Source organism: Bos taurus, chromosome 9 (assembly GCF_002263795.3).
Source record: "Bos taurus isolate L1 Dominette 01449 registration number 42190680 breed Hereford chromosome 9, ARS-UCD2.0, whole genome shotgun sequence".
NCBI lineage: Eukaryota > Metazoa > Chordata > Mammalia > Artiodactyla > Bovidae > Bos > Bos taurus.
In genome coordinates this window covers 83,003,041-83,028,133 of record NC_037336.1, presented here as the reverse complement: position 1 = coordinate 83,028,133, position 25,093 = coordinate 83,003,041, and the positions used below count along the sequence as shown (strand labels likewise).

General features: G+C 38.0%; 1 protein-coding gene across 2 annotated transcripts in view; it reads left to right on the top strand.

The window, feature by feature from the left end:
* The window catches only part of EPM2A (EPM2A glucan phosphatase, laforin), a 108,950-nt gene that overhangs the window by 2,229 nt on the left and 81,628 nt on the right, over nucleotides 1-25,093 (top strand). Inside the window, exon 1 of one of the 2 annotated variants that reach the window (XM_059889729.1) lies at nucleotides 3,470-3,572. The gene's annotated coding sequence lies outside the window, so the exon portion shown is untranslated. 2 annotated transcript variants of the gene reach the window in all.

Below are 25,093 nucleotides of genomic sequence, written 5' to 3'. Positions count from 1 at the left end.
GGTCCCTGGGGAAGTTTATATGAAAAAGTGGGCCATTTAGTCCATGCTGCAGCTGCTAAGTCACTTCAGTCGTGTCTGACTTTGTGCGACCCCATAGATGGCAGCCAACTAGGCTCCTCTGACCCTGGGATTCTCCAGGCAAGAACACTGGAGTGGGTTGCCATTTCCTTCTCCAATGCATGAAAGTGAAAAGTGAAAGTGAAGTCGCTCAGTTGTGTCCGACTCAGCGACCCCATGGGCTGCAGCCTACCAGGCTCCTCCGTCCATGGGATTTTCCAGGCAAGAGTACTGGAGTGCCCATAGTGATGTGGAAACAAAGAATCAGCAAAGAGCATGGGTGTTCTGTAATATGTTTATATGTTGTCCTTGTTCCTCTTTTTGCACCCTACTGAGTTTCATAGTCTGGTACCATTTATTGTCCTTTTCTGTTACCATGCCAGAATTGAAAGGTGCTCTCATTGATTACGCCCTTATTTATAAGATATTCTATTATTAATAGTACTGCATATTTTCATAATGAAGTAATATCTGATAATTTTAATAAAAATTAAGATGGTTAAAAACAAAGATCTTCCCTTTCCCCAGTCCTCCTCCTTTTCTATTTTTAGTTTTTCTGAATTCTCCTAAATTCAGATATTCTTCTGAATTTCTTAATGTATCCACTTGAATTTTTCTGTGTTTAGGTTTTCTGAGAGTTGCCACATGAATTATATGTTACACTTTAAAATTAGACAATGTCTACTGACAACAGCTACTATATACGTATAAAATTAATCATCTTACTTGCTGTGAAATATGAGAAGTTTAGCTCAGGTTCATTATCTCTCCCCTCCCTGCTGATTTTTATATTATTATTTTACATTATACTCCTGTAGTTTACTGTTGATTTTCCATTATATAGAAATTTCTGTATTATGCTTCTTTTATATAGAAAGTTGCATGTGTGCATGCTAAGTCACTTCAGTCATGTCTGACACTTTTCAGCCCTATAAACTGTGGCCCCCTCCCCGGGCTCCTCTGTCCATGGGATTCTGCAGGCAAGAATACTGGAGGAGGTTGCCATGCCTTCCTCCAGGAGATCTTCCCAATCCAGGAATAGAACTTGTGTCTCTTATGTCTCTTGAATTGGCAGGCAGGTTCTTTACCATCAGCGCCACCTGGGGAGCCCATGTATATATAAAAGGTTGAGAAAAATAACACTTGCACATTCCTTTCCTTTTCTTTACTTTGGTTAATCATTGTTTCTATGTTAAGTTCTATAAAATTTATATTTTGTTTTATAATTGTTACTATGCCATTTTGTTTTAGGCTGATAGGTTGATTGGAAGAATTGTAACTTAACAGACAGCATAATGAGAAGCAGCATAGCTAACATTTAAGAGCAGGGATTCTGGAGCCAGAATGTCTAGCTTCACCAACCAGCGTGTGACCTTGGGCAAGTCACTTAACTTTACTGTGCTATTGTTGAAAGGACCAAACTGGCTAATAAATCTAATAAAGCTTAGGATAGGACATATATTAAGTGTTAAATAAGTGTTACTTGTTGTTATTTTTACTATTATGATTGGGAAATAATTATTTCAGAACCAAGTAGTGTAATTATACTAATTAAAAAGTTTAGAAATACAATTCTGTGACATGAAACCTGTGTACTAGGAGGAAAAGTTCTCTTACACTATAAATCATGCTCAGATTTTATTTAAAATGATATCAGAGTTCATTTTACTTTATATTTGAGTGGCAATGTTCTTTTACACCTTGTTTAAACTTTCTCGTTACTTATTAAAAACAGGAACAGCACATTGATCCTCAAAATTTCCTAGTTTAAATGAACTATCTGATGAATGCAAATTCCTCATTTTTTGAAAACATTCTGTTCCTTGAGGATTTGGGGGTTTTGTTCTAATTTTCACTGCTGCTGCTGCTGCTAAGTCGCTTCAGTCGTGTCCGACTCTGTGCAACCCCATAGACGGCAGCCCACCAGGCTCCCCCGTCCCTGGGATTCTCCAGGCAAGAACACTGGAGTGGGTTTCCTTCTCCAATGCATGAAAGTGAAAAGTGAAAGTGAAGTCACTCAGTCGTGTCCGACTCTTCGCCACCCCATGGACTGCAGCCTATCAGGCTCCTCCGTCCATGGGATTTTCCAATATTGATATATGTCTTTCTGAACATAGCTATCTGGGATTTATATTATTGTTGTTGCTTTTACTTGGACTCCTGTGTTAGTTGCATTGTTTAGGATTCCACATTTTCCACTTTCTTGAATATCTTAGTCCTTTCATTCAATCGCATCCTCAAATAATTTAAAAAAACAGTAACTGAGAGATAAACTACCTGAGTTCTTAGATGCCTGAAAAGGTCTCTATCTTGCTTTCACATGTGGTTAGTCATCTGGTAGAGTATTCTAGTCTCAAAATAATGTTTGCTTTGAAGGCACTGCCTCAGTACCTTCTAACACCAGATGTTAATAATTTTCATGTCAAAGTAAGCTCATTTCTTTGTTGGTACTTTTTTTTTTTTTGCTCTTTGAAGCTTAAAAACTTTTCCTTACATTATTTTATCAGGTTGTATCTCAGTCTTTTGTTGTTGTTGTTCTTATGACTTGACAATTGGTTGCCTTTTTCAATTCCAGGAATTATTTTTTTTACTAATGGAAACTATTGTTTCTTTATTTCCCCCTCTCTGTTTTCTCTGTTCTTTCCTCTGACATGTATTACTCATATACTGTACCTTCTGCTTTTATGTGAGTATCTCTTAGCATTTCTCTTGTGTTTTCCATCTTTTGTTTGGATAGATTTCCCCGACTATGTTTCCAGATCACTGTTTTGTTTTTAATACTACCCATCCCATTATTTACTTCTTATACTAGACTTAATATTTTTTTTTGACAATCATTTTTAGTCTCCCACATTTTTCTGTTAGTCTCTAATTTCTTTTTTTTCCAGAGCTGGTTTTTCTTCCGGTATGGATAATATTTAAATCTTTCTGAGGACATTAAATATAATTGATTGAATTTGTTTTTGTCTTGCATTAACTTTTTGTCCCTTTCCTCATAGCAATATTTTTTTAATGCTAAAAGTTTTCCTCAAGTGTCCAGTAATCTTTAGGTGACCATTTATTTTTATGAATAAAGGTTATGTTGATTTGTAGAAGCAACTGTGCTGGATTCCTGCTGAAGTTGCTTATGTTTATCCAAAATCGCCTCTAAATGGAAGTATACTCATGGGATATCGTGTAATTTGGCAGATCTTGTGGAGGGGAAGGTTTCTTCACTTAGGGTTAACGGGTGAGAATCCAGAGGACTCCTGGTCCTTATCATTAACAAAGTAAAACAAAACAAAGCAAACAAAAATGTGACTGTAGGTAGAAATATTTCAGTCTATTCTATTCCTGAATGGTGCTCCCTTTTTCTTTTACCTTCTAGTCAGTTGGTGAGTGAGTGAGTGAAGTCGCTCAGTCGTGTCCGACTCTTTGCGACCCCATAGACTATAGCCTACCAGGCTCCTCTGTCCATGGGATTTTCCAGGCAAGAGTACTGGAGTGGGTTGCCATTTCCTTCTCCAAGTCAGTTGGTGAGTACATAGTTATCTCAAGATCTGTTCTGTTCAGATCTCTAGACCCTACACCTCTTCTCAGGTCCTTTCCAGGAAAACCATTCTGTCCTCTATTGAGAGCATAGTTATTTCATGTTAGGGATAAGGTAGGGTGGAAGGAGGCAGGTGGGAGACCATTCCTTCAACTTTTCCACGTTGGCATCTATTTGTTAAGTCTCTTCTTACAAGTCTTCTTTTTAAAAAATATTTATTTATTTATTGATGCCATTCCCCATGGCATATAGGATCATAGTTCTCTGACCAAGGATCAAACCCATGCCCCTGCAGTGGAAATCGAGGATTCTTAACCACTGAACCACCAGGGAAGTCCCACATGTCTTTCTTAACTACTTTTTTGTTCTTTCTTTTGGCACCTGTTCCTTTCCTTATACATCTTTTATAGTTTAAAATTACATTAGTTATAGTGACTTGGACTCTGATTGTAAGCAGTAGAAGCAATATGAACAGTAGGGAGGAAGATCTCCCCCCTCCAAAAAATGTGGACTGTTTGAGAAACAGTTTGGAATGCAATAGACTGCAGGTTGGGTTTCCCTAGTAGTTCAGCTGGTAAAGAATCAGCCTGCAATGAAGGAGACCTGGGTTTGATTCCTTGGTTGGGAAGATCCCTTGGAGAATGGATAAGCTATCCACTCCAGTGTTCTTGGAGGCTGGTGGCTCAGACAGTAGAGTCCACCTGCAATGTGGGAGACCTGGGTTCGATGCCTGGGTTGGGAAGATCCCCTGGAGGAAGGCATGGCAACAGGCTGCAAGTAACAGAAAACACAACAAGCAATTGCTGAGACAAATGAGGGTTAGTTTTTGTGCTATAAAAAGTTCATAGGTAGGTATAGTGATAATGGTTCATAGCTTGTGGATATCAGGTAAGGTGCCATTGTATTTTCTTAGCTTTTCCCTCAAGGCTATAGCTGCTATTCTAATCATTGCATCTGCATTCAGTAGAATATAAGGAAGGAGAGGGAAGAGTGGAAATGTCAGCCATAGGCATCCCCTTTAATCTAGAAAGCATTAACTTTGCTGGCATTCTCCCTACCCTTCAACACACATACAGGTATACCTTGCTTTATTCCACTTCACTTTATTGAGCTTTGCAGATGTTACATTTTTTTTTTTTCTTACATTGAGGATTTGTGGCAACTTTGTGTTGAACAAGTCTATTGGTGCCATTTATAAACAACATTTGCTCACTTAATGTCTCTGTGTCACATTTTGGTAATTCTTGGAATACTTCAAACTTTTTCATTATTATTATATTTTTTATCCTTCTGGGAAAGATTCACCATCCTAGATGCCATTCAGAACATTTGTGATTCATGGAAAGAGGTCAAAATATCAATATTAATAGAAGTTTGGGAGAAGTTGATTCCAGCCTTCATGGATGACTTTGAGGGGTTCAAGACTTGGAAGAAGTATTAGCAGATATGGTGGAAATAGCAAGAGGACTCAAATTAGAAGTGGAGCCTGAAGATGTGACTCAGTTGCTTCAATCTCGTGGTAAGGCTTTCCGCATGAGGAGTTGTTTCTTATGCATGAACAAAGAATGTGGTTTCTTGAAATAGAATCTACTCCTGGGAAGATGTCATGAAGACTGCTGAAATGACAAGAGGATATTTAGAATATTACATAAACTTAATTGATAAAGCAGGAGCAGAGCTTGAGAAGATTAGCTCCAGTTTTGAAAGAAGTCCTGTCATTGGTCAAAGGCTATCAAATAGCATTGTGTGCTTCAGAAATACTGTTCGTGAAAGGAAGAGTCAATATGACGTGGCAAAATTTTACTGTTGTCTTTTTTAAAAGAAATTGCTATAGCCACTCCAGCCTTTACCAGCCACCATCCTAACAGGTCAGTAGTCATCAGCATTGAGGCAAGACCCTCCATCAGCAACCAAAATTATGACTTGGTGAAGGTACAGATGATGGTCAGCATTTTTAGCAATAGAGTATGTTTAAGGTATTTAAATTATTTTTTAAATTTGCCTTATTTTGATATTTGCTTTATTTTGATAGCCTGGAACTGAATTGGCAATGTCATTAAGGTATTCCTATAGTTCTTTTTCATATTTATAATTGAACAGAACTATTGTACTGGGCTACAACTACTGCAGAAGCCCTAACGAAAAAATCAGTCATTTCTCCAAAGAGCTCTGGTTTGTTTTATTGTAGAATGATATTAAAAACCACCCCTTCATGGATCACAGCTTTATCATTGTGAAGGAGCTATGAGCCATTCCATGCAGGGCCATCCAAGATGGACGGGTCATAGCAAAGAATTCTGACAAAATGTGGGCCACTGGAGAAAGAAATGGCAACTCACTCCAGTATTCTTGCCTGAAGAACCCCATGTACAGTCTGAAAAGGCAAAAATATAAGACACTAGAGCCCCCCCCCCCCACCAGGTCAGAAGGTGTTCAATATGCTATTGGGGGAGGACAATTACTAATAGCTCCAGTAAGAATGGAAGCGGCTGGGCCAAAGCAGGAATGATGTTCAGCTGTAGACGTGTCTGGTGGTGAAAGTAAAGTCCAATGTTGTAAAGAACAATATTGCATAGGAACCTGGAATGTTAGGTCCATGAATCAAGGAAAACTGGATGTGGTCAAGTAGGAGATGGCAAAAGTGAACATCAACATCTTAGGAATCAGTGAACTAAAATGGATGGGAATGGTGATTTTAATTCAAATGATCTACTACTGTGGCCAAGAATCCCTCAGAAGAAATGGAGTAGTCCTCACAGTCAAAAAAAGAGTAAGAAATACAGTGTGTGCTATGTGCTAAATCATTTCAGTCATGTCCAACATTTTGCGACCCTATGGACTATAGCCTGCCAGGCTCTTCTGTCCTTGGGATTCTCCAGGCAATAATCCTGGTATTGGTTGCCATTTCCTCCTCCAGGGAACCTTCCTGACCAAGGATCAGAACCTGTGTCTCTTATGTATCCTGCATTGGCAAATGCGTTCTTTACTGCTAGTGCCACCTGGGAAGCCCAAGAAATGCAGTACTTGAGTGTACTCTCCAAAAATGACAGAATGATCTCAGTTCTTTTCCAAGGAAAACCATTCAACATCACCAGTAATCCAACTCTATACTCCAAGCACTTATGCTGAAGAGCTGAAGTTGACCTGTTCTATGAAGACCTACAGCACCTTCTAGAACTAACACCAGAAAAAGATGTCATTTCATCATAGAGGATTGGAATGCAAAAGAAGAAAGTCAAGGGATACCTGGAGTAACAGGCAAGTTTGGCCTTGGAATACAAAATGAAGCAGGGCAAAGGCTAATAGAGTTTTGTCAAGAGAACACACTGGTCATAGCAAACACCATTTTCTAATAACACAAGAGTCTACTCTACACATGGGCATGACCGGATGGTCAATATTGAAATCAGATTGATTACGTTCTTTGCAGCCAAAGATAGAAAAGCTCTATGCAGTCAACAAAAACAAGATCTGAAGCTGACTGTGGCACTCTGTCTACCAGATGTAATCCCTTGAATCTGTTTGTCACCTCCACTATATAATCATGAGGGATTTGATTTAGGTCATACCTGAATGGCCTAGTGGTATTCCCTACTTTCTTCAATTTAAGACTGAATTTTGCAATAAAGATTTCCAGTTGTTTCCATGTCCTGGCTATTATAAACAGTGCTGCAATGAACATGGGGGTACATGTGTCTCTTTCAATTATGGTTTCCTTGGTGTGTATGCCCAGCAGTGGGATTGCTGGGTCATATGGCAGTTCTATTTCCAGTTTTTTAAGGAATCTCCACACTTTTCTCCACAGTGGCTGCACTAGTTTGCATTCCCACCAACAGTGTAAGAAGGTTCCTTTTTCTCCACACCCTCTCCAACATTGTTTGTAGATTTTTGGATAGCAGCCATTCTGACTGACATGAGATGGTACCTTATTGTGGTTTTGATTTGCATTTCTCTGATAATGAGTGATGTTGAACATCTTTTCATGTGTTTGTTAGCCATCTGTATGCCTTCTTTGGAGAAATGTCTGTTTAATTCTTTGGCCCATTTTTTGATTGGGTCATTTATTTTTCTGGAGTTGAGCTGCAGGAGTTGCTTGTATATTTTTGAGATTAATTCTTTGTCAGTTGCTTCATTTGCTATTATTTTCTCCCATTCTGAAACCTGTCTTTTCACTTTGCTTATAGTTTCCTTCATTGTGCAAAAGCTTTTAAGTTTAATTAGGTCCCATTTGTTTATTTTTTCTTTTATTTCCATTACTCTGGGAGGTGGGTCATAGAGGATCCTGCTGTGATTTATGTCGGAGAGTGTTTTGCCTATGTTCTTCTCTAGGAGTTTTATAGTTTCTGGTCTTATGTTTAGATCTTTAATCCATTTTGAGTTTATTTTTGTGTATGGTGTTAGAAAGTGTTCTAGTTTCATTCTTTTACAAGTGGTTGGCCAGTTTTCCCAGCACCACTTGTTAAAGAGGTTGTCTTTAATCCATCGTATATTCTTGCCTCCTTTGTCAAAGATAAGGTGTCCATAGGTGCATGGATGTATCTCTGGGGTTTCTGTTTTGTTCCGTTGATCTATATTTCTGTCTTTGTGCCAGTACCATACTTTCTTGATGACTGTGGCTTTATAGTAGAGCATGAAGTCAGGCAGGTTGATTCCTCCAGTTCCATTCTTCTTTCTCAAGATTACTTTGGCTATTCAAGGTTTTTTGTGTTTCCATACAAATTTTGAAATTACTTGTTCTAGTTCTCTGAAAAATACTGTTGGTAGCTTGGTAGGGATTGCATTGAATCTATGGATTGCTTTGGATAGTATACTCATTTTCACTATATTGATTCTTCCAGTCCATGAACATGGTATATTTCTCCATCTATTTGTGTCCTCTTTGATTTCTTTCATCAGTATTTTATAGTTTTGTATATATAGGTCTTTTGTTTCTTTAGGTAGATATATTCCTAAGTATTTTATTCTTTTCGTCACAATGGTGAATGGAATTGTTTCCTTAATTTCTCTTTCTGTTTTCTCATTGGTGGTGTATAGGAATGCAAGGAATTTCTGTGTGTTAATTTTATATCCTGCAACTTTACTATATTCATTGATTAGCTCTAGTAATTTTCTGGTGGAGTTTTTAGGGTTTTCTATGTAGAGGATCCTGTCATCTGCAAACAGTCAGAGTTTTACTTCTTCTTTTCCAATCTGGATTCCTTTTATTTCTTTTTCTGCTCTGATTACTGTGGCCAAAACTTCCAAAACTATGTTGAATAGTAGTGGTGAGAGTGGGCACCCTTGCCTTGTTCCTGACTTTGGTAGAAATGCTTTCAATTTTTCACCATTGAGGATAATGTTTGCTGTGGGTTTGTCATATATAGCTTTTGTTGTTTTGAGGTATGTTCCTTCTATTCCTGCTTTCTGGAGGGTTTTTTTTTTTTATCATATATGTATGTTGAATTTTGTCAAAGGCTTTCTCTACATCTATTGAGATAATCATATGGTTTTTATCTTTCAATTTGTTAATGGTGTATTACATTGATTGATTTGTGGATATTAAAGTATCCTTACATTCCTGGGATAAAGCCCACTTGGTCATGATGTATGATCTTTGTAATATGATGTTGGATTCTGTTAGCCTCCAATTAAAATAAATAAATTTAAAAACCCACAACATTGTAAATCAACTATGCTTGAATAAAATGAATTAAAAAGAAAGAAAAAAAAGAGCTCCAGTCTCTTCTGCAGTAGATGTAGCCCAGTACAACAGTTCTGGTTTTGTTCACTTTTTTTTTAACCATTCTAATAGATGTGTCATGGTATCTCACTGTTTTAATTTGCAATGCTCTAAAAATAAATTATGTTGAGTATTTTTGTAAATACTTATTTGCCATCTGTATAACATCTTTAATTGCAAGTCTGCTCAGTACTTTTCTCTGTTTTTTAGTTGGTTGTTTCCTTGTTAGTGATTTTTAAGAATTCTTTGTGTATTTCATATACAAATTCTTAAGAGATATGTTATCTGCAAACATTTCCTCCCTGTCTATAATTTGTCTTTTTATTCTCTTTGTAGTGTCTTTTACCATGAAAAAATTTAATTTTAATTCAGTCCAGTGTACCATTTTTTCCTTTCATGGGTTGTGCTTGTGGTTTTTGAATTAAAAAACTCTTCCCCAAATCCAAGGTTATCTAGATTTCCTCATACATTATCTTCTGGAAGTTTTATAATTTTGCACTTTATTTGCAGGTCTATAATCCATTTTGTGTTAATTTTTATGTATGGTATAAAGTCTGTATCTAGGTTTTTTTTTTTTTTTCTTTCTTCTCTATACAAAAGTGAAAGTGAAGGTGTTCAGTCATGTCCGACTCTTTGCAACCCCGTGGACTGCATATGAGTGTCTAGTTTTTCTAGCACCATTTGTTGAAAATACTATCCTGTCTTGTTTGAATTGCCTTAATCAAAAATAGGTTGACTGTATTTGTACAGATCTAGTTCTGGGCTCTTTATTTAGTTCCACTAATCTGTGTCTATTGTTGTACCATACCACACTGTGTGGATCACTGTAGCTTTATAGTAATCTTTACATAGTGTAGCATGAGTCCCCCAAGTTTGTTCTTCAGTATTGTGTTGGCTTTTCTTGGTCTTTTGCCCTTTTATATGTATTTTAGAATCAATTTGTTGAATCTACAAAATGGCTTGCTGTAATTTTGTTAGGATTGCGTTGAATCTATAGATCAAGTTCAGAAGAATTGACATATTAACACTATTAAGTCTTTCAATCTGTGAACAGGGAATACATTTCCATTTAATTAGGTCTTTGTGCAGACTTTCCTGGTAGTTCAGTGGTTAAAACTCCATGGTCCCAATGCAGGGGGCGTGGTTTTGATCCCTGGTTGGGGAACTAGATCCCGCACATGGCAACAAAGATCCCAAGTGCTGCAACTAAGACCGAGTGCAGCCAAATAAATAAATTAAAAACATGTAATTAGGTCTTTAATTTCTTTTACCAATGTTTTATAGTTTCCAAATACAGATCTTATACATGTTTCATTAGATTTATACATTTTTTTAAAATGGGTGGTGATATTTTTAATGGTGTATTTTAAAACTTTTCAATTTTAAGTTTCAATTGTTCATTGATAGTATATAGAAAAAAATGACATTTGTATCTATTGATTTTTGTTTGGATGGTAGACATTGTAATTTTACATTGTTTTCAAGAAAGTTTGGAATTTTTCTTTGTAGCAGTTCTTTATTGATTAGCTTGTCCCTTTTGAGGTTTGTCTTGAAGGTTTATAGGAGCATGGCACAGTAACTTTTACTGTAGAGCTAGTTTAGCCCCACTACTAAGCAATGATCCCTCTACATTTTCTCCTGGTTGCTTCATGTATTAAATAAGATCTTCTCACTCTATCTGATGGAAATGCAAATGTTTCCCAGCTCTCTGTGAGCTGTGCTAATTCTTTGGCTTACAATTTTTAGAAATTTTTTTTCTTATCATTTGTTATATGACTCTGTCAAATTCCAACTCATAGGCAGATAGGCATGAAACCAAAGAATCTAAGAGACCTTTATGAATATTTATGGACCTCTCCATATATCTTTCTCCTCTCTAGAATTAAGCCCTGCAAATTTTAGTCAGTTTAATCTCCTTATATTCGTATTTCTAATTCCTCAATCAGTGACACTGTTGGATGCTATTTGGGATTCCATCCCTGGGTCATGGTTCAGAAATTCTCTACAAGCAGAAATCCATGGCATTCATATTGTTCCCCTTGTCTTTTTTCCTTTTCTCAGAGATATCTGTCCTGTACTACCTTTTGTTCAACATCCAAAAAACGTTGTTCATATATTTTGCCATTTTTTAAGTTGTTGCTCTTAGAGGAAGAAGTCTCTGTAACTTGCCTGTAACAAGTCAAAGGTTGTTGCTGAGCCGTGAAAGACGCTGGGATTCTTGGCCTCCAGAGGAGAAGAATTCAATCCAGGGCCAGAGACGAGGCTTGATTGCTCAGAGTTTTTGTGTAGTAAAGTTTTATTAAAGTATAAAAGAGACAGACAGAGCTTCTGACATAGACATCAGAAGGGGGCAGAAAGAGTGCCCCTTCTGCTAGTCTTTAGCCATATGTCTGTTGCTGCTGCTACTGCTGCTAAGTCACTTCAGTCATGTCCGACTCTGTGCGACCCCATAGACGGCAACCCGCCAGGCTTCCCCGTCCCTGGGATTCTCCAGGCAAGAACACTGGAGTGGGTTGCCATTTCCTTCTCCAATGCATGAAAGTGAAAAGTGAAAGTGATGTCACTCAGTCATGTCCAACTCTTAGCGACCCCATGGACTGCAGCCTATCAGGCTCCTCCATCCATGGGATTTTCCAGGCAAGAGTGCTGGAGTGGGGTGCCATTGCCTTATGTCTGTTAGAAAACTATTAATCAGATAAAAGAGACACCTCAAGGCTGAGGGAGTTTCACCAGGCCCCTCTCTCACAACATGCATTTTTGAGATAGGATGGCACAGGTGTGTCATCCCCCAGCCATGAAGCAATTGGTATGAATACTGGTTGTTGAGCTATTATCAGCTCAAGGTTTGAGAAAAGAAAAAAAGTTAGTCTTAGGAGGAATCATTTTGAAGAAAGACAAATTCCAAAGCAAATACATAATTTTGTTAACATTGCTTAAGAAAAACATTTCCATAAGAAAAACGCATTGGTTAGCTCAAGGTTGGAGAAAAGTTAAGTTCAGGTAGAACCAGGTGTCATCATGGCAACACAGAATTTTAAGAGAAACCTGCTTTTAATTTTTTATGGAGAAGGAAAAAAAATCTGGCACTTGTAGTTTGTTTCCTCCTGCTGCTTAAGGGAGAGAGAAAAATATCTGACACTTGCAGCCTATTTCCTCCGATTGGAGACCCCTGGCCTTCTTGCCTGTTACCCTCTCACACATCTCATTCCATTTTTAAAAGTTTGCTGTTAAAATTTTTTACAGCATATTATTAAAAATTTTGCAAAATGACAATTCCTTTTCTGTTTAATTTATTTCTAATATATTTGTGTATGGGTGTATATATGTATATATGTGTGTACACACACAGACACACACACACATTAGATCTTCCCTATATCTTTCTTGTTAAAATAGGCTTTTTTATTTGGTACCATTTTCTTTCCTGCTGAAGATTCAGTTCAGTTCAGTTCAGTCAGTCAACCAGTCATGTCCGACTCTTTGCAACCCCATGAATTGCAGCACACCAGGCCTCCCTGTCCATCACCAACTCCCGGAGTTCACTCAGACTCACATCCATCGAGTCAGTGATGCTGTCCAGCCATCTCATCCTCTGTCATCCCCTTCTCCTCCTGCCCCGAATCCCTCCCAGCATCAGAGTCTTTTCCAATGAGTCAACTCTTCGCATCAGGTGGCCAAAATATTGCAGTTTCAGCTTCAACATCAGTCATTCCAATGAACACCCAGGACTGATCTCCTTTAGAATGGACTGGTTGGATCTCCTTGCAGTCCAAGGAACTCTCAAGAGTCTTCTCTAACACCACAGTTCAAAAGCATCAATTCTTCGGCACTCAGCTTTCCTCACAGTCCAGCTCTCACATCCATACGTGACCACTGGAAAAACCATAGCCTTGACTAGACGGACCTTTTTTGGCAAAGTAATGTCTCTGCTTTTCAATATGCTATCTAGGTTGGTTGTAACTTTCCTTCCAAGGCATAAATGTCTTTTAATTTCATGGTTGCAATCACCATCTACAGTGATTCTGGAGCCTCCCAAAATAAAGTCTGACACTGTTTCCACTGTTTTCCCATCTATTTCCCATGAAGTGATGGGACCAGATGCCATGATCTTAGTTTTCTGAATGTTGAGCTTTAAGCCAACTTTTTCACTCTCTTCTTTCAACAAGAGGCTTTTTAGTTCCTCTTCACTTTCTGCCATAAGAGTGGTCATCTGCATATCTGAGGTTATTGATATTTCTCCTGGCAATCTTGATTCTAGCTTGTGCTTCTTCCAGCTCAGCATTTCTCATGATGTACTCTGCATATAAGTTAAATAAGCAGGGTGACAATATACAGCTTTGACGTACTCCTTTTCCTATTTGGAACCAGTCTGTTGTTCCATGTCCAGTTCTAACTGTTGCTTCCTGACCTGCATATAGGTTTCTCAAGAGGCAGGTCAGGAGGTCTGGTATGCCCATCTCTTTCAGAATTTTCCACAGTTTATTGTGATCCACACAGTGAAAGGCTTTGGCATAGTTAATAAAGCAGAAATACATGTTTTTCTGGAACTCTCTTGCTTTTTTGATGATCCAGCGGATGTTGGCAATTTGATCTCTGGCTCCTCTTCCTTTTCTAAGACCAGCTTGAGCATCTGGAAGTGCACAGTTCACGTATTGCTGAAGCCTGGATTGGAGAATTTTGAGCATTATTTTACTAGCATATGAGATGAGTGCAATTGTGCGGTAATTTGAGCATTCTTTGGTATTGTCTTTCTTTGGGATTGGGATGAAAACTGACCTTTTCCAGTGCTGTGGCCACTGCTGAGTTTTCCAAATTTGCTGGCATATTGAGTGCAGCACTTTCATAGCATCATCTTTCAGGATTTGAAATAGCTCAACTGGGATTCCATCACCTCCACTAGCTTTGTTCATAGTGATGCTTTCTAAGGCGCACTAGACTTCACATTCCAGGATGTCTGGCTCTAGGTGAGTGATCACACCATCGTGATTATCTGGGTCATGAAGATCTTTTTTGTACAGTTCTTCTGTGTATTCTTGCCACCTCTTCTTAATATCTTCTGCTTCTCTTAGGTCCATACCATTTCTGTCCTTTATTGAGCCCATCTTTGCATGAAATATTCCATTAGTATCTCTAATTTTCTTGAAGAGATCTCTAGTCTTTCCCATTCTGTTGTTTTCTTCTATTTCTTCGCATTAATCGCTGAGGAAGGCTTTCTTATCTCTCCTTGCTATTCTTTGGAACTCTGCATTCAGATGCTTATATCTTTCCTTTTCTCCTTTGCTTTTTGCTTCCCTTCTTTCCACAGCTATTTGTAAGGCCTCCTCAGACAGCCATTTTGCTTTTTTGCATTTCTTTTTCTTGGGGATGGTCTTGATCCCTGTCTCCTCTACAATGTCACGAACCTCATTCCATAGTTCATCAGGCACTCTATCTATCAGATCTAGGCCCTTAAATCTATTTCTCACTTCCACTGTATAATCATAAGGGATTTGATTTAGGTCATACCTGAATGGTCTAGTGGTGTTCCCTACTTTCTTCAGTTTAAGTCTGAATTTGGCAATAAGTAGTTCATGATCTGAGCCACAGTCAGCTCCCCGTCTTGTTTTTCCTGACTGTATAGAGCCTCTCCATCTTTGGCTGCAAAGAATATAATCAATCTGATTTTGGTGTTGCCCATCTGGTGATGTCCATTTGTAGAGTCTTCTCTTGTGTTGTTGGAAGAGGGTGTTTGCTCTGACCAGTGCGTTCTCTTGGCAAAATGCTATTAGCCTTTGCCCTGCTTCATTCCATACTCCAAGGCCAAATTTGCCTGTTACTCCACGTGTTTCTTGACTTCCTACTTTTGCATTCCAGTCCCCTATAATGAAAAGAACATCTTTTTTGGGTGTTAGTTCTAAAAGGTCTTGTAGGTCTTCATAGAACCATTCAATCTCAGCTTCTTCAGCATTACTGGTTGGGGCAAAGGCTTGGATTACCATGGTATTGAATGGTTTGCCTTGGAAACGAACAGATTACTAACTCTTTAATTATAAAATGGCATTTGTTTCCACTTAATTACTCTCTGGATTCGACATCCTAATCTTAGATTTTAATGATCATAAATTCAACATCAAGTTATCACTATTTTTTACTCCACTTTTATTGCTATGCAAAAACTAATTTGTCTTCATGTCATATTATTTTTTTTTTGGCCATAGCTGTGATTTGTTTAGAGTAGTATTGATATGTTAAAAGTTTTAATCCTTAAATAATTGATTATTATAATTTAGGAGGATTATACAGATAAACATGCAACTTTATGTTTTTACGATAATGTGTTTTTTTGCTAAGGCTGTCATAATAAACTCCTATTGACTGGATGGCATAAACTACAGAAATTTATCGTCTCACAGTTCTGGAGGCTAGAAGTCCAAAATTAAAGTGTGGGCAGGGTTTGTTTCTTCTGAGACTCATGAGGAAAGACTGTGTTCTAGGCCTCACCCGTTGACTTACAGATGGTTGTCTCCTCCCTGTGTCTTCACATCACCTTCTATGTGTCTCTCTGTCCAAATTTACCCTTTATGCAGATACCAGTCACACTGGAATAAAGTCCACCCCAGTGCCGTCATTCTAACTTTATTACCACTGCAAGGACTCCCCAAATAAGTTTACTCTAAAGAAATGGGCATTGAGTAAGGCTTTAGCAATAGAAATTTTGGGAGGCACAATTCAACCTATAACCAGTAGTAAGTCTTTTCCAATGTATATTTAATTTATCAAACTGTTCTCTACATTCTGTATTATTAAGGCAGGTTATCATTTGTCTTTGGGTAGAAAAAATCCTTCTCTATAGTTACTTCACTGTTATTGATATTCTAGATGAAAGCACCTATTTGGAAGGCAATAGGAAGGGAAATAATAGTACAGTAGGAAGAACAAATATTTGCAATAAGATAAACCCAGGTTAGACTGCAGATTCTGCCAGAATTATTGTATTACCTTACATGAATTACCTAATGCCAGGAGTTCATTTCTTCCCTTCTACAAAAGGGTAATTAACACACCAGGGCTATTGTGAGGACTAATTTATAAAGTATCTAGAAAAACATAGTAGCTTTAAGATAGTCAGCAGTTTCTAGCAACTGAATTATCTGTGCCTTTCCATTTTTACTAAGATGAAATTTCTTGATCTTAAAGACAGTTTGTGTTTATTGAGGCACCAGTTTTAAGTAATACTGGACTACTCCATACCCTGATCCCAAACGATACCTGTGTTGCCAGTGTATTCTAGACCATGCTGCAGCCTCTGAAAAATTACTTGCACCACCCATTTCTACTATGCTTCTGCTTTTACTGTGCTATGCCTTGGTGAGGACTGGGTTTGAGTGGAGGATAGATGGATACATACTGCATAAGAGGTATTATCCACATTCCTGTCCAATTTTGTGAATACAGTTCATTCACTCTTAATTGGATAAACTTTGAGTAGAAGAAAGTTCTCCTAAATATAACTTTGGTCCTTTGTTTCACCCATTAGGAGATGAGGGTCTTTCAAGAGCATAACTATGCTTACTGCACTCAAACTATCAAATAAATCATTAAAAAGGGAACATAAATTGAGGTACCTGGTAGAGCATTACATGAAATAGCTTAATGAGATAGTTATGAAAAACAAGTATAAATAAAACTTTGAAGAGTGACTCATGAAATGCTAAGAAACAAATATTCATTTCAGCAATAGTTTATTACTGTTGAATGAAAAATTCTACTCACTAAAAATTACAATAAATTTAAGTTTACTCTTTCTTAATCATCTGAAATCATCCTAGGAAACCTGAGTTTATGTTGAACCATAACATCACCAAATTAACTCTCCTCATTTTTTGATGGATAAAGTGGGACCTATAAAGTTTAAGTGGGTGACCTAAGCTCACACACTGCTAGCCTTGTGAGAAACACTAGGCTAGAACACAAGTGTCATGATTTAGCACTTTTCCTTCCTGACAGTATCACTTCTGCTAGGCAGGGCATGGAGATTTGATGAGTTAATTTTATTATTTTTGCATTTTTAAAATTGGAGTTTAGTTGCTTTACAATGTTGTGTTAGTTTCTGCTGTGCAACGTGAATCAGCTAGTTAGGTATACATATATGCCCTCTCTCTTGAGCCTCCCTCCCACCCGCACTGCCCCACCCCTCTAGATCACCACAGAGCACTGAGCTAATCTCTGTTACCTGTTTTACACATGGTAGTGTATACATGTCAGTGCTACTCTCTCAACTCGCCCCACTCTCTCCTTCCCGCACAAGTCTGTTCTCTACATCTCTGTCTCTATTCCTGACCTGAAAATAGTTTGATGAGTGAATTTTAATATCTTGCACATAAACTCTGAGCTCTGGGACTTCATAGGTGAGCAGGAGGTCATGCTGCCTGTGTAATACCCAGGCTATCTGCACGGTCACTAAGAAGGGATTTGATGGAGAAACAATGGAGAAGTCAGTTGGGACTCGATTTATTCCACATGGTTCTTTCTTTTGACACTCTCTTAATCTTCTTCCCACTTTCTTTTCCTTCAAAATATTTTTTTAATGTGTTGTTTCAGCTAAAATGACCCAAAGTTTTGAGAACAACAGAAATGATATTGAAATAAAAATAAACGGCATTTTTCTCCCTGTTCTTGGGCCAAACCATGGTCTACCACATATCCACATATCCAAAATAAATTGTGCCAGACTAAAATAATCCAGGAATAGATGTTATTACACTTCCCTGATAGCTCAGTTGGTAAAGAATCTGCCTGCAATGCTGGAGACTCCTGTTTGATTTCCTGGGTTGGGAAGATCCACTGGAGAAGGGATAGGCTACCCACTCCAGTATTCTTGAGCTTCCCTTATGGCTCAGCTGGTAAAAAATCCACTTGCAATGTGGGACACCTGGGTTCAATCCCAGGGTTGGGAAGTTCCCCTGGAAAAGGGAAAGGCTACCCACTCCAGTATCCTGGCCTGGAGAATTCCATGGACTGTAGAGTCTGTGGGGGTCACAAAGAGTTGGACATACAGTTTCTCATTCCATCTCCCCCAGTACCTGACCCTCCATAATTTGCCAGAGAACTGAAATGAAAATGCTTGCTGTTTTTAGATGACTTATTCATGTCCTCTAGAAGCAGAATGGGGTTCTAATTTTAGTAAAAATTAAAGAAAATATCATTGCATCCTCACCCAGTGAGAAGGGAGAAATGCTCTGGAAATTTTTTTCCCTAAGAGGTGGCAGAACAACTAAAATCTGAAAGGTGCTCCTGTAGAAACAAAATGAGCTGGATAAAATATTAGTTTAAACCAGTATAACGTATTTTATGGTGGGGAATTTAGGGAAATGAAATGTATATGGTGGAGATTTTATACTCCAGTCAACATGTTTCTTTGTGTAAAGATAAAGCTCAGGAGTGTCTGGAAGATGAGAGTGAATGAGGAAAAGATTTATAAATTGTGATTTGTAGAAAGTCAGAGAATGGATAGCTTAATGAGATGAAAGAAGCCCAAGGAGATTTCAACTTTCTGTGAAAGAAACTGACTTGGCTGACAGGTCAAGTCTGAACAGCTGGGTGGGCCTCCGCTAGGCATGAGAGATAGCTGTGTCTTGGTTACCAGTGTTGGTGCCAGTGTTTCCATACCAGTTTTCACTTTCATGCATTGGAGAAGGAAATGGCAACCCACTCCAATGTTCTTGCCTGGAGAATCCCAGGGACGGGGGAGCCTGTTGGGCTGCCGTCTACGGGGTCGCACAGAGTGGGACATGACTGAAGCAACTTAGCAGCAGCAGCAGCAGCAAGCTAATGAAATTTTTCCATTATTCCAAGATGACCATCAATTTGAGTTTCTTTATTTTCTATTAAAAATTTTCTGTTTTCTGCTCTGATAGTGGGATCATGGGCCACGTGCAGCTGGCTGAGGTCGGTAGTACAGCCAGTATACAGTAGAGTGAGATACTTAACATTTTCAGTTTCATGACCTTCATTTTTTTAAATGTTAAATCATAATGTTACATTAACAAAGAGCTTTATCCAAAATTTTAGCTAATTAAAGAGAATCAGAGGAATGGTTACTTTGAAATCATTTCCTTTTTTCAGCTTACTTGTAAAAGGCTCTCTTCTATGAGAAATAATAGATTTGACCTGTTATTGACAAAATTTCTGTTGTAGTACAATCGACTTTCACTTAGCATAATGTTTTCAAAGGTTCATGCATATTGTAGCTTGTTCTAGATGTTATGTTTGTAGATTTATGCTTGTAATATAGCATTTACATTTATGTCTTTACTACATTTATGTCATATACTACTGTCTTTACTGACCACAATCGCTAAGAATCTATGAGTGTGAGAGTGTGGTGAGTGTGAGAGTCACTATCCAGAAAAAGAATAATTCAGAGTCCCATATGCATAAAATTATATTTGGGAGTTATACTGTTATTTCCGTGATCTTAGATTCAGAACTGTTCTGTTGCTGCTGCTTAGTCACTTCAGTCGTGCTGAGTCTGTGTGACACTATGGACTGTAGCCCGCCAGGCTCGTCTGTCCATGGGATTCTCCAGGCAAGAATACTGGAGTGGGTTGCCATGTCCTCCTCCATGGGATCTTCCCAACCCAGGGATTGAGCCCAGGTCTCCTGCATTGCAGGCAGGCTCTTTACCACCAAGCCATCAGGGAAGCCCTCAGAACTATACAGTATATCACTTATTAAATTCTGAGTTTGTGCAGATTCTGGGTGTTGTGCAGAACACATTGGTTTTAAGTGTTGCTTTAACACTTACTGATTCAGAATAATTATGAAGAAGAATTGAGTTAATATAGAGGAGCATTCTTTGTAAATTAAAGTGATAAATATTTTGTATTAAAAATATTAAGATTTTGTTATTGGCCTATTTATCTTTATTATTTTTTGGTTACATTTCTAATACTGTTTGTAATCAAGGAGTATCCCATAAAAATTTATTAAAAGTATTTTACCCCTGAGCTGTGTATGCTTTTTTTGCACAGACTTTTGTCTTTACTTAATTTGTTTAGAAATCTGAATCAGAAATTTTCACTTGATAATGTTATTTTTGATGGTGGTTGAAGAGGTTTTATTATTTCTCAGAGAGATGTACTTAGAATTCATTAGTGGATCAATCTAATTAGGTGTGAATAGAGAGACGTAATCCAAATCAAACTCAAAAAAGAAACTCTTCTAGGTAGTCTGCTATTGCAAAAGGGAAAGTGTCATGAAAATAAAAACGTATCAGTATCATTAAACCACCAATTTTATTATTATTTAAAACCTTACTTTGGTTTTAGCCTTTGAGAAAAAAATCTTTATTACTTTCCCTCCCTCAATTAGGCAAAAACTAAGAAATCAGAATCTGTATTGACTCGTTTATTCAATTCATTTAACAAAAAATTTTGAGGCTCAGTTATCCATCTGGAATTGCAATAGGTGCTGGGAAACATAGATGAAAAATTCACAGCCCTTGCGTTTGAGAGACATATTCTAGCTGAGAGAAAAAGACTTTTAATCAAGTAAGGACTGTGACAGAAATCTACAAATCTATATATGGTGTTATGGAGGAAGTTCATCCAGGTGGGAATTCAAGAAGGAGTTGGGAAAGTCTTTACAGAAGGGGTAGTATTTTGAACTTGGTATTTAAAGAATAATAAGTTCTTCCCTGCCCCCTTCTATCTGTAACTATGAAAATAAAAACTAGATCATTAAAAAAAAATTTGCCTGATGTGTATCCAATTGGAAATTGGTGTCCTGCCTTTATCCTCCTCAAGTGAGAGTCCTGGTTTTACTGAAGTGAGAAGGACAAAGCCCAAATCTGAGGGCTCAGAGGCATGTAAGCCATTCAACCTTTTGTAGAGGGGCTCCCTGTGTGTCCTGGGGTCAGGCGGGGTGAGCTGTAGGAAAGTAGGGTTTTGGTAAAGGAGGTGCTGCTGTAGGGGCAGCTGGTGAGGAGGGTGGTAATGGTGTCTGCAGGGGACCTGGGGGCATCTTCTGTGGGCTGATGAGGAGGGCCTTCTTTCTTGGGACTTAGAGGACTTGGGTGGAAGCAGCCTTTCTTGCCGCATTGCTCATTTTGAACCTTCTCTGTTGGCATCTTTTTCTTCAAATATAACTCAAGTAACTCTCTGGCGAAGTTTCTAGGTGCATCAGTGACCCCCACCCCAACCTTTTGGAGCATTGGAATCACCAGGGGAGCTGTTTAAAATACAGGTTTTGGGTCAAACACTGACTTAACAGAATCTCCAAAAATGATGCTTGGAAATCCATATGTTTTTAATTCAACCTTTTGGAGGATTGGAATCACCAGGGGAGCTGTTGGTTTTTCCAGTATTCATGTATGGATGTGAGAGCTGGGCTATAAAGAAAGCTGAACACTGAAGAACTGATGCTTTTGAACTGTGGTGTTGGAGAAGACTCTTGAGAGTCCCTTGGATTGCAAAGAGATCCAACCAGTCTATCCTAAAGGAAATCAGTCCTGAATATTCATTGGAAGGACTGATGCTGAAGCTGAAACTTCAATACTTTGGCCACCTGATGCAAAGAACTGACTCATTGGAAAAGACCCTGATGCTGGGAAAGATTGAATGCAAGAGGAGAAGAGGACAACAGAGGATGAGATGGTTGGATGGCATCACTGACTCAATGGACATGAGTTTGAGCAAGCTCCGGGAGTTGGTGATGGACAGGGAGGCCTGGCGTGCTGCATTCCATGGGGTTGCCAATAGTTGGACATGGCTGAGCAACTGAACTCACCTGAATAAATAAATATAATTTCTGAAAAAAAAAATACAGATTTTGGGTCAATCACAGACTTAACAGAATCTCCAAAAATGATGCTTGGGAATCCATATTTTTAACAGTTTTGTTGAGATATAATTCACATATCATACAATTCACTCCTTTAAGTTGTATAATTCAGGGGTTTTCAATATATTCACAAAGTTGTGTAACCACCAACACCCATTCTCAAATATTTTCACTACTCCAAAAAGAAACCTTGTACTCATTATTAATCAGTTCCCATTCCACCCCACACCCCTGTCCTCTGGCAAACACTATTGTACTCTCAGTCTCTATGGATTTGCCTGTTCTGGGTATTGCATGTACATGGGACCATACAGTATGCAGCCCTGTGTAACCGACTTTCACTAAGCAAGATGTTTTCAAATGTTCCTGAATCCTGTAGCATGTCTCAGCTCATCTTGCTTTAATGACTGAATCATATTTCACTCTATGAATGTACGACATTTTGTTTATTCATTGCTCAACCCTTATGGACATATGGGTTATTCTAAGTTTTGAATAATGCTGCTATAAACATTTGTGTACAATTTTGTGGGGACCGATGTTTTTACTTCTTTTGGGTATATACCCAGAAGTTAGCTGCTGAATCATATGGGAACTCCATTGTTTAACTTCTGAGGAACTGCCAAACTGTTTTCCAAAGTGACTGCAGCATTTTAAATTCCCACCAACAATGTTTCAGAGTTTCCGTTTCTCACTTGGTTGACAATGCTTGTTATTTTCTGTATTTTTTATTTTAGTCATCCCAGGGGTGTGAAGCGATGTTTCATTGTGGTTTTGATTTGCATTTCCCTAATGGCTGATGATGTTGAGTATCTTTTCCTATGCTTATTGGCCACGTGTCAATCAGAAGATACATGTGTGCTGTATATTCTTGGAGAAATTTCTATTCACATCTTTTCACTCATTTTTCATTGGGCTATTTGTCTTTCAGATGTTTAATCACTGAGAGTTTTTTTTTTTTTTAACCATCTCGGGTGACATTGATGTAGATATTTGGATGGAATAAAAACTATAGAATGGGCAGTGGGCATATTAAAGCATGAAATGCATGAATTGGTTTTGTATAGTGCTTCACTTTGTTGTAAACAAGTGGAGCAGTTTGGTTTAATGCTGATTTATTGGAATTATCTGTTAAATACATTTATCCTTTCTTGGCTAACCCTAATATTACCATATTCATCTTTCTGTGCACTACTGTTAGGTCTAAGTGCTCTTTGAGCTTCTTCCCTCAGATCACCTCTCATATTAAGTTACCTTCTTTCTTAGGAGGACCTCCTCCAATTCCATGATTATATAGCTCTAGCTCTAATCCCTCTTCTGGGTTTCAGGCTTATGTATTCCATTGTCTATGAGACTTTTTCATCTGGATGTCCTTCAAGTACTTTAAACTCAGGTTATTCAAACCTCAACTTATAATCAGCCTTTGCAAAGTTTCTTTTTCTGTTGTCATGGTTTGAAGACACTATAGCTTAGTCACTCGTGTGTAGAACATTCATACTTCTTAGACTGGAATGCCTGCATCATGAGTCTCTAAGGCATTTCCTAGGCCAAGATTTTGATTTAATAACTCTGAGATTGTCCAGGGAGTAAGAATTTTACAAGTGCTTTTGACAAGCTGCTGACTTGGAAGACCACTGTAAGAGATTCTTCAGGTGAAATATTTCAAACTGCACCTGCATCCTGTTTTATGTTCATCTTCCTGCCTCTGCAGTCAGTTTGGTTCCTTGGCATTTCAGTGACTTCTACAGGTCTAACTTCACTGCATCCTTTCTCTATTTATTCTTTCTTCCACGCTGCTGTCTTCCTAAAGCACAGATTCGATAATGTCCCATGTGTGACTGAGTATTCTTTGACGATTTCTTATTTCCTATAAAATGAGTCTAAACTTCTAGTATGACCTTTCAGTTTCCTCAAAATCTGGCAATTATTTATTTAAAAAAATTTACTTTGCCTGTACTTTCCTGCTATTTCCTAAGAACAATCTAACTTTCAGTCCACCTAGAGGCTTATTTTCTCGAAATATTTTATGCACCTCTTTATTAGTGCTGTATCCTTTTCTTGGATTTCTGTTAAAACTGTAGCAGTCTCAGATCTGTAACAAACCATGCCACATTATTCCATTGGCTTTGGGGAAATAATATGAAAACCAGTTAGAGGTAACTTCTTTAAGGAAAAGGGAATGGCAAACCACTTCAGTATTCTTGCCTTGAGAATCCCAGGAACAGTATGAAAAGGCAAAAAGATGTGACACTGAAAGATGAACTCCTCAGGTCGGTAGGTGCCCAATATGCTACTGAAGAGCAGAAAAATAGCTCCAGAATGAATGAAGAGGCTGAGCCAAAGCAAAAACAACACCCAATTGTGGATGTGTTTGGTGGTGAAAGTAAAGTCTGATGCTGTAAAGAACAATATTGCATAGGAACTGGGAATTTTAGGTCCATGAATCAAGGTAAATTGGGAGTGGTCAAACAGGAGATGGCAAGAGATATAAATATAGATTATTTAACCTCATTCAATAATTTATATTTTTTTATAAAATTAAGTACAACAAATGACTATATAATATAAAATTGTTAAATCTATCTAAAAAAAACCTTCTGATTCATGCATAACACACATACATGCATATACATACTTCTTTGGATTAGGAATGTAGGGGTTATCATCTTACTCCCTAAGGGGTGTCTGTCATGTTCCACTGATGGCATTTCTAGGCGAGCTATGAAAATAGCATGGTTTAGTGAACTCATATATCTTGGTCACCCTGCTTATTTAACGTATATGCAGAGTACATCATGTAAAATGCCAGGCTGGATAAATCACAAGCTGGAATCAAGATTGCCATGAAAAATAACAACCTCAAATATGCAGATGATACTATTTTAATGACAGAAAGTGAAGAGCCTCTTGATGAAGGTGAAAAGGAGAGTGAAAAAACTGCCTTAAAACTCAACATTCAAAAAACA